We start from the raw sequence: 10,906 nt of genomic DNA on the forward strand, positions 1-10,906 counted from the left end.
TGGGTTAGTGTATGGTACTGGAGAACCATGAAAAAGAAAGAACTTGAAATTATAAAGAAATTGTGTCAACCCAGAAACTTACTAGAAATTTACATATGCCACAAATGAATACACAGATAGAGGAAAATAAATATGAGAAATGCAGTAGTGGACATGGCCAAAATGGAATTAAATCTCTTATTATTGTTTATGAAAGCCAATTAAATGTAAATAATATAGTAATACAATTACACAATTAGGAACAGCAAAAACAAAACTGAATTAGGAAAAATGCATGAGACACTAAATTTGCTTACCAAAATGTGTGATTTAGGTGTAGAGAACTGAAATATCCAAAGATATAAAAGACTATTACTGACAAGAAAAAAGTTGAAAGACTAGACAAGACCTCACTGTAGATCGTTCAAGAATGCAGAACTCAGTTGTCACCTGAAAAAATGGGATTTCATTATAAATGATAAACTGGCAAGTGAAAAATGACATATGTGCAGATAATTAAAAAAAAGTGATAGCCACATCATGACAAATGGTGTTTTGGAAAAACAAATATATAATACACTTGAAGAAAAACTTATTACAATAAGTAGCAAACAATTTAGTTGTAACTGAAAATTCCTGTGCTGTATACAGATTTCTTATGATGTTGATGCAAAATCACAAAATTAGGGTGGAATGCATTAATTTATATTTTGCTAGATGAAGAAGTTATTGAAATAATTTTACAAATCTGGTTCAGAATAAACCATGCCATGGACGGGGATAGAACCCACGATCAGAGAGTCTCAAAACTCCAGACCATTGCGTTAGCCACTGGACCAGCTAGCTACAATTGTGACTAGCTGTGTCCGTGGTATGGTTTATTTGCAATCGTGTCATTACAATTTTGTGAGTCTGGTTCAGAATACTAGTAATGAATTGTTTAAACAATGAATTCAGTCATGAACATTACAATGAAGCATATTAAAAATTACAGACATCTAACAGACTTAAAACTGCGCTGTTCAGCTACAATGAATTCAGTTATGTACAGTAGGCAACGCTAGGGTATTTTTCCAGAATTTTTGGTAATATGTCAGTGTGAATGAAATATTTAGACATTTCTTGAACAACTGCACTAGTACTTTTTCCTAATCCAAGTATACTTTAAAAACATTTGTGTAGAAATGATTTATCCTTTTAAGGCATCATCTCTGGAGTAGGAGGTGGCAGATGAAACTGCAGTAAGTACTGAGTGTCAGATGCTTGGAGTTATCATATGGATTCACTAAGGGTATTGGTGATTTCTTCTAAAATAATAAAGCCAATGTACATTGCTTCCCTCCAAAATTAAACATAACAAGTATTAAGGCATATTTTTAACCTGTTCATTCATTATATTAATTGTATATAATACCCACAAATAGATGTGCAAGATACATGTGCAACAGTTGGTTATCTTTATTGCTACAGGTTGGTCCCTGCAGAGGAGGTTCCTAGATGCCAGTGAAGGGCACTTGATCTAAGGAAGTGGACCTGTGTTCCCTTCTTTAGACTGAACTTGAATGCCTCCCATTCCTCCAGTCCTTTTCCCATGAAAGTAATAATAATACAGGGGGGTTCAGAATAATAGTGTTCAAAATTATGTTGCAAAATTACAAGAAACAGAGAATTAAAAACTTGCATTGCCACATCCTGTATTATGGCATAACAGATTTAAAAGATGTTTACCTGGAGAGAGTTCCGGGGGTCAACGCCCCCGAGGCCCGGTCTGTGACCAGGCCTCCTGGTGGATCAGAGCCTGATCAACCAGGCTGTTGCTGCTGGCTGCACGCAAACCAACGTACGAGCCACAGCCGGGCTGATCAGGAACTGACTTTAGGTGCTTGTCCAGTGCCAGCTTGAAGACTGCCAGGGGTCTGTTGGTAATCCCCCTTATGTGTGCTGGGAGGCAGTTGAACAGTCTCGGGCCCCTGATGTGCTTATAATTATTAACCCAATCACTGTCTCATCCATAGATCTGTGCTGTTGGCACCAACGTCGCTTGCGTAGGTCTACGTTTTGAGCTCCCTCTCCTCGTAGGTCTAGCGCTTGGTTTTTATCATAATAACGAGCTCCCTCTGATAAGCTGTGAGCGGTAAATTTTTGCCCTGATATAAGACACTGGGTCTGTGCATTAAGTGTATAGTATAAAAAAATCTTGCCCCATACAGTGCATGATGAGAAAAGCAAAACTTTTAACCTTGTGCTTAGTTTAAAATAGTAACTTAACTTTGAGGTGTTTCCTAGAATGCTTTTTATAGTTTTACTGGCTGTTTCTTGGTATCATTTGATAGAACAGTATATATACTACTGGATATGAATTTGATAGGTTTAATTAAGTAACAGAAGTAGCTTGAAATTAGGCTCAAAATTAAAATATTCAAAGAGGCCAATATATCTGAAATGCGTAGGGAGACACTGGTCAGAGAAATAGCAAACATCAAACTAACAGAAATGGTTTAATTAAGTAACAGAAGTAGCTTGAAATTGGGCTCAAAATTAAAATATTCAAAGAGGCCAATATATCTGAAATGCGTAGGGAGACACTGGTCAGAGAAATAGCAAACATCAAACTAACAGAGAAATAGCAAACATCAAACTAAAGCTAAAGGAATCTTATAGGAGTCAGGAATCGTGGGAAGAACTAAAAGCCATAAATGAAATCGAAAGAAACCCAAAGTATTTCTTTTCTTATGCCAAATCAAAGTCGAGAACAACACCCAGTATTGGGCCCCCTACTTAAACAAGATGGGCCCTATACAGATGACAGCAAGGAAATGAGTTAGCTACTCAAGTCCCAATATGACTCAGTTTTTAGCAAGCCGCTAACCAGACTGAGAGTCGAAGATCAAAATGAATTTTTTATGAGAGAGCCACAGAATTTGGTAAACACAAGCCTACCTGATGTTATCCTGACACCAAATGACTTCGAAAAGGCGATAAATGACATGCCCATGCACTCTGCCCCAGGGCCAGACTCATGGAACTCAGTGTTCATCAAGAACTGCAAGAAGCCCCTATCATGAGCCTTTACCATCCTATGGAGAGGGAGCATGGACATGGGGGTCGTCCCACAGTTATTAAAAACAACAGACATAGCCCCACTCCACAAAGGGGGCAGTAAAGCAACAGCAAAGAACTACAGACCGATAGCACTAACATTCCATATCATAAAAATCTTTGAAAGGGTCCTAAGAAGCAAGGTCACCACCCATCTAGAAACCCATCAGTTACACAACCCAGGGCAATGTGGGTTTAGAACAGGTCGCTCCTGTCTGTCTCAACTATTGGATCACTACGACAAGGTCCTAAATGCATTAGAAGACAAAAAGAATGCAGATGTAATATATACAGACTTTGCAAAAGCCTTCGACAAGTGTGACCATGGCGTAATAGCGCACAAAATGCATGCTAAAGGAATAACAGGAAAAGTCGGTCGATGGATCTATAATTTCCTCACTAACAGAACACAGAGAGTAGTCGTCAACAGAGTAAAGTCCGAGGCAGCTACAGTGAAAAGCTCTGTTCCACAAGGCACAGTACTCGCTCCCATCTTGTTCCTCATCCTCATATCTGACATAGACAAGGATGTCAGCCACAGCACCGTGTCTTCCTTAGCAGATGACACCCAAATCTGCATGACAGTGTCTTCCATTGCAGACACTGCAAGGCTCCAGGCAGACATCAACCAAATCTTTCAGTGGGCTGCAGAAAACAATATGAAGTTCAACGATGAGAAATTTCAATTATACTCGGATATGGTAAACACGAGGAAATTAAATCTTCATCAGAGTACAAAACAAATTCTGGGAACAAAATAGAGCGAAACACCAACGTCAAATACCTGGGAGTGATCATGTCGGAGGATCTCACCTTCAAGGACCATAACATTGTATCAATCGCATCTGCTAGAAAAATAACAGGATGGATAATGAGAACCTTCAAAACTAGGGAGGCCAAGTCCATGATGACACTCTTCAGGTCACTTGTTCTATCTAGGCTGGAATATTGCTGCACACTAACAGCACCTTTCAAGGCAGGTGAAATTGCTGACCTATAAAATGTACAGAGAACCTTCACAGTGCGCATAACGGAGATAAAACACCTCAATTACTGGGAGCGCTTGAGGTTCCTAAACCTGTATTCCCTGGAATGCAGGAGGGAGAGATACATGATTATATACACCTGGAAAATCCTAGAGAGACTAGTACCGAACTTGCACATGAAAATCACTCACTACGAAAGCAAACGACTTGGCAGACGATGCAACATCCCCCCAATGAAAAGCAGGGGTGTCACTAGCACGTTAAGAGACCATACAATAAGTGTCAGGGACCCGAGACTGTTCAACTGCCTCCCAGCATACATAAGGAGGATTACCAACAGACCCCTGGCAGTCTTCAAGCTGGCACTGGACAAGCACCTAAAGTCGGTTCCTGACCAGCCGGGCTGTGGCTCGTACGTTGGTTTGCATGCAGCCAGCAGTAACAGCCGGGTTGATCAGGCTCTGATCCACCAGGAGGCCTGGTCACAGACCGGGTCGCGGGGGGGTTGACCCCCGGAACTCTCTCCAGGTAAACTCCAGGTCAGTGAAGAGGCGGGGCCAGGAGCTGAGTCTCGACCCCTGCAACCACAATTAGGTGAGTACATAATAAATTTGTCCATCACCACTAATACCATACCGGAGGGGTTCAAGGAGGCCAGAGTTACTCTACAAGAAAAATAGTAGGTCTGATGTAAGCAACTATAGGCCTGTGCAAGACAGTTATACAATACTGACAAGATGAAAGTTAAGACACTTGTATGTCTTTATCATGTCTCCACTGACCCTCCTGTCCTCTAGTGTCGTCAGACCAATTTCCCTTAACCTTTCTTCATAAGACATTCCCCTTAGCTCTGGAACTAGCCTTGTGGCAAACCTTTGCATTTTCTCTAATTTCTTGACGTGTTTGACCAGGTGTGGGTTCCAAACTGGTGCTGCGTACTCCAGTATGGGCCTGACGTACACAGTGTATAAAGTCTTGAACGATTCCTTACTGAGGTACCGGAACGCTATTCTCAGGTTTGCCAAGCGCCCATATGCCGCAGCAGTTATCTGGTTAATGTGTGCTTCTGCCGATGTACTTGGTATTATACTAACTCCTAGGTCTTTCTCCTTGAGTGAGGTTTGCAGCATTTGGTCTCCTAGCCTATACTCTGTCTGCGGTCTTCTTTGCCCTCCTCCAATCTTCATGACTTTGCATTTGGCAGGGTTAAATTCTAGGAGCCAGTTTCTGGACCACGCATCCAACCTGTCCAGGTCTCTTTGTAGACTTGTCTGGTCCGCGTCTGATTTAATTCTCCTCATTAACTTCACATCATCTGCAAACAGGGACACTTCTGAGTCTATCCCTTCCATCATGTTGTTCACATATACCAAGAATAGCACTGGTCCCAGGACTGACCCCTGTGGGACCCCGCTCGTCACCGGCACCCACTGTGATATCTCATCACGGACCATGACTCGCTGTTGCCTCCCTGTTAGGTATTCTCTGATCCATTGCAATGCCCTTCCTGTTATACATGCCTGTTCCTCTAGCTTCTGTACTAATCTCTTGTGAGGAACTGTGTCGAAGGCCTTCTTGCAGTCCAAGAAAATGCAATCAACCCAACCCTCCCTCTCATTTCTTACTTCAATTACCTTGTCATAAAACTCTAGTAGGTTTGTGACACAGGATTTGCCTTCCGTGAATCCGTGCTGGCTGTCGTTTATAATCTTGTTCCACCCCAGGTGCTCCACCACTCTCCTCCTGATAATCTTTTCCAAGACTTTGCATACTATACATGTCAGTGACACTGGTCTATAATTTAGTGCTTCATTTCTGTCTCCTTTCTTAAAGATGGGGACTACATTTGCCTACTTCCATACTTCAGGTAGTTGCCCAGTTTCAAGGGAAGTGTTGGAGATTTGGTTAGTGGCACACATAGTGCCTCTGCTCCCTCTCTAAGGACCCACAGAGAGATGTTGTCCGGTCCAGGTAACTCCAGGTCCCACCGCCTTTGAGGTATCAAGGTCACTTAGGAGCTTCTCCACCTCCTCCTCAGTTGTGTGTAATTCATCCAACACTTGTTGGTATATCCCTTGTTGATGTACCCCACTGTTTTTTCTTCCCAGTGTCCCTTCAGCCTCCACTGTAAATACTTCCTGAAATCTCATGTTGAGCTCCTCACATACTTCCTGGTCATTTCTTGTGAGCTCCCCACCTTCTTTCCTCAGCCTGATTACCTGGTCCTTGATTGTTGTTTTCCTCCTGATGTGGCTGTAGAGTAGTTTCGGGTCAGACTTGACTTTCAATGCTGTCATTTTCATACTGCCTCTGCACCTCCCTCCTTATCTGTGCATACTCGTTTCTGGCTCATCGACTAATCACTTAATTTTCCTGAGTCCTTTGCCTTCTGTACTTTTTCCATTCTCTAGAGCACTTAGTTTTTGCCTCCTTACACCTTCGGGTAAACCAAGGGCTCGTTCTGTCCTTCCCATCATTTCTGTTACCCTTGGGAACAAACCTTTCCTCTGTGTCCTCGCAGTTTGTTTACTGATTTCGTTTACTGATTTTCCTACCAACTCCTGTTCCCACTGAACCTCCTGCAGGAAGGTCCTCATTCCTGTGTAGTCCCCCCTTTTATAGTTTAGCTTTTCCCTTTCTACTCCTGTTACCCTCTCCACTTTTAGCTCCATAATGTATTGAAAGCTCATAACCACGTGGTCACTAGCTCAAAGGGACCTTTCATATGTGATGTGCTCAATGTTTGAGCTACTCAGGGTGAACACAAAGTCCAGTCTTGCTGGTTCATCCTCCCCTCTCTCTCTGGTAGTTTCCCTAACATGTTGGTGTGAGCAATAGGGATTGACAATTCAGAAGCACCATCTTTTAGGAACTTAGACGGGATGTTATCAGGGCCGATGCTCTTAGTTGGGTTTAACCTGCTTAGTTCTTTTTGAATAAAGTCATGAGATACACTTACTAGCTGACAACTGTTTGGAGTTACCCCTTTATTGGTATAGTATGTTTGAAACTTATCTGAGTCTGTGCTAAAGATATTTGATGCAGCTGGTAGTTTACTTACTAGTGTTGATGTGACAGATTTGTGGTAGGAATCAAAACAATTTGCCACTTTAGTTGTTTCGTGGCATACCTCATTATCGATATTGAGTACTCTGTTAGACCTATCTACTGGTTTATGGCTATACCCCAACTGTTTTAGTTATTGCCAGAGCTTTCTGGGGTTATGCTTATACTCTGCACTCTCTTCCTCATCCTTTGGAATTCATTTAGTGCTGCAATATCCTGTTTGTTTTAAATCTTTTTAGCAACTAGTGTGGAAATTTGCCTAGACTGCCTCCATGTGAGTTGCTTACCCTAGCAAGTTCTGTTGACACCGAACTCTGAGGTCGGTATCTCAGCCTCACAAGTGGCTTATAGGACAGATTTCCACAAATGACTGATGTTGCAAGAAAATCTCGCCTGCATGCACGAATAAAGGGCTAACTTACTTGGTGTTGGAGAATATATTCCGATCTTCAACCTCCCTAAGCTTTAGCCCCTCTGGACTTCCCCTCAGAACCACGTGCAACCGGGAGCCTTAATTCCTGCAATATTCAGTCGAAATTAGTGACCTGCCTGCACCTCAGAAAGTCCTGTTTCCAAGGGGGTGTGTATCCCCTTGTATAACTATGCAGAAATAGACACTAGCTTCTAAGGCCTAACCACGAAGAGTCGCCGGCACGTACTGATCATTAGGCCGTCCAGCTGCACATAGACCCACAGTTCAACTCACTCGCAAATTCCCCCCAGAAAACTGCCCAGAATACTGAGAGAGAAAGGGAGGTCTCGTCTTACTGTATGGACCTGACGGAGGTGGTCATCTACGGTACGTCGAGGTGCCTCCACCAAATTTCCCCAGGGCCTAGTATGTGTAGACACGTGGGGGCGCTGCCCTGATGTCCACGGCACTTGTTACTCGGTTGGTGTCTGGTGTCTCTCTCTCTTAGAAGGAGGCACTCGGCCTCAAAACCCTATGCCCCCAGCATTCAAACTTGGGCTGCCAGTTCTCCCTGGCTAATATAACCTAGGGTATGCCTACATTATCGGCCTATTACTACCTACGTTAAGGTCTTAGGTCTACATTATTATTATCTACAGTTGCCTCAATAATCCTAATATTAGTTCACTAACATTGTAAACTACCTACCTCTTCCTTGAAGGGTAAATCTATCAATTAAAAAGTACCTTCCAACCACCTTCGCCAACCCGGGTGTGTACTCACCTATTTGTGGTTGCAGGGGTCGAGTCTTAGCTCCTGTGTGTGTGTGTGTGTGTGTGTACTCACCTATTTGTGGTTGCAGGGGTCGAGTCCTAGCTCCTGTGTGTGTGTGTGTGTGTGTGTGTGTGTGTGTGTGTGTGTGTGTGTGTGTGTGTGTGTGTGTGTGTGTGTGTGTGTGTGTGTGTGTGTGTGTGTGTGTGTGTGTGTGTGTGTGTGTGTGTGTGTGTGTGTGTGTTTTGGGTGGGTGTAAGGGCCACCCAACCCAGCCGTTCCATCCATGACATGTTGGGATCTTTGTACGACGTATCTGTCCTGTGGAACTTTAGGGCCGAATAAATTTCCACAACTGGTCTCTGAATTTCATATTATCTAATATCTCAGTAGTCATCCAGGGTTCAGTTTTTCGTTTAATCATAACCTCTTTAACTGGTGCAATATTATCAAGAACGGCAGTGAACATTGTTTTCAATTTTTCCCAGGCATCATTTACGTCCGTGCAACTTGTTATCACTGTCCACTCACAATTGTGTAGCCTATTTACCAGTATTTCTTTGCTGTAGTTTCTAGTTGACCTAATTTTTATTGTCCTGTGTGGGTCTATCCTATCCCTAGTGATTTTCCTGGTGCAGTAAATGATGAAATGATCACTAAGGCCTATGGTAATGACGCCTGACTGACTAATGTTCTCAGAGCGGTTACAAAGTATGTGGTCAATTAGGGTGGCTGAGAACTGTGTGATCTGGGTTGGTGTATTAATTAGTTGAGTGTAACTAAACCTAGAATTTGCTTATACCTTTTGTATAGCCGTTATTTTACTGCTGAAAACAGATACTGAAGTCTCCCAGTATTACTGTCTCGCAATTGTTTTCAAGCCCGGACAAGACTCTGGAAAAATCTTCTAAGAACTGATCCTGGGTGGGAGGGCGGTAACTAGTTCCTACTAAGATGGGTTTGGTCTTGGGAAGCAACACTTCAAACCATAGAATCTCCAGTTTATTGTTATTTAAATCAGGTCTTGGGTTGTACGCTAAGTCATTTCTTATGTAGGCACATACCTATCTAAACGTTTTATATTGTAACTTTCTATTTTGACCTCGTCGTCAGTCACCGTATCATCCAGCCAAGATTCAGAGATGGATATAACTGCCGCCCTAGTTCTGTTAACCAAAATCCTAATCTCTGCCAATTTTGGAAAAAGTGATCTTGCGTTGACATGAATAAAGTGAAGGCCGGTTTTCATAAAACAATTATAATCATCAATATATGGCAATGGGTCATTTGTATTAAAATTATGTAAATCAATGTCATCATTGTAACAAAGTGCATTTGTTACACACAAAATGAATTCTGGCACCATTACTATAATTGTACATACATCCATTATACACCCACCCCTTACACATTTTACATAAGGTGTCTTTTCTGTTCTTCTTTCGTACTTTAGTACAGTGTATGCACCTGTTTGGTGGTGTCTGAGATAATAAGAATGGCTGTATTGTCTCACATTGACCTATGTATGCATTAAATATGGAGTTAAGGTTATCATTCCTAGCTACTAGACCGTCATTTATCTGTCTGTTTTGCCTCTGCACAATAGTTTGAGGTCTAGGATTATGTTCTGCATAACAAGGGGCTTTCTATATAGATATCATTCATGTCAGCTATTCCTGTATAATTTGTACATATACTTAAAGAAATAAAGATTATTATTATTACTGCACTAACTTTCATTTCAATTTTATTTGCAATCATCCCCACTAATCCCTAACTTGACACCTCTACCTCTCGCTCATTCTTAAGGGGCCGTTAGTGTGCTCAGGGTAGCTTCACTTCTTTGGATCAAGAGCCCATCACCAATCTCGATGGAAAAAAACCTTTATAATCATTTTTTTTTTGGTTAATAATCTGGCCATGGGTGCGATAGATAATCAGTTGCCTTATGTAAGTTAGTTAGTTTAATATTTTATTATACACCCCACAAAACAAATTCTGGCCACAAAATAGAGCGAAACACCAACGTCAAAGACCTGGGAGTGATTATGTCGGAGGATCTCACCTTCAAGGACCATAACATTGTATCAATCGCATCTGCTAGAAAAATGACAGGATGGATAATGAGAACCTTCAAAACTAGGGAGGCCAAGCCCATGATGACACTCTTCAGGTCACTTGTTCTATCTAGGCTGGAATATTGCTGCACTCTAACAGCACCTTTCAAGGCAGGTGAAATTGCCGACCTAGAAAATGTACAGAGAACTTTCACGGCGCGCATAACGGAGATAAAACACCTCAATTACTGGGAGCGCTTGAGGTTTCTAAACCTGTATTCCCTGGAACGCAGGAGGGAGAGATACATGATTATATACACCTGGAAAATCCTAGAGGGACTAGTACCGAACTTGCACACGAAAATCACTCACTACGAAAGCAAAAGACTTGGCAGACGATGCACCATCCCCCCAATGAAAAGCAGGGGTGTCACTAGCACGTTAAGAGACCATACAATAAGTGTCAGGGGCCCGAGACTGTTCAACTGCCTCCCAGCACACATAAGGGGGATTACCAACAGACCCCTGGCAGTCTT

Source organism: Cherax quadricarinatus, chromosome 46 (assembly GCF_038502225.1).
Source record: "Cherax quadricarinatus isolate ZL_2023a chromosome 46, ASM3850222v1, whole genome shotgun sequence".
NCBI classification, from domain to species: domain Eukaryota; kingdom Metazoa; phylum Arthropoda; class Malacostraca; order Decapoda; family Parastacidae; genus Cherax; species Cherax quadricarinatus.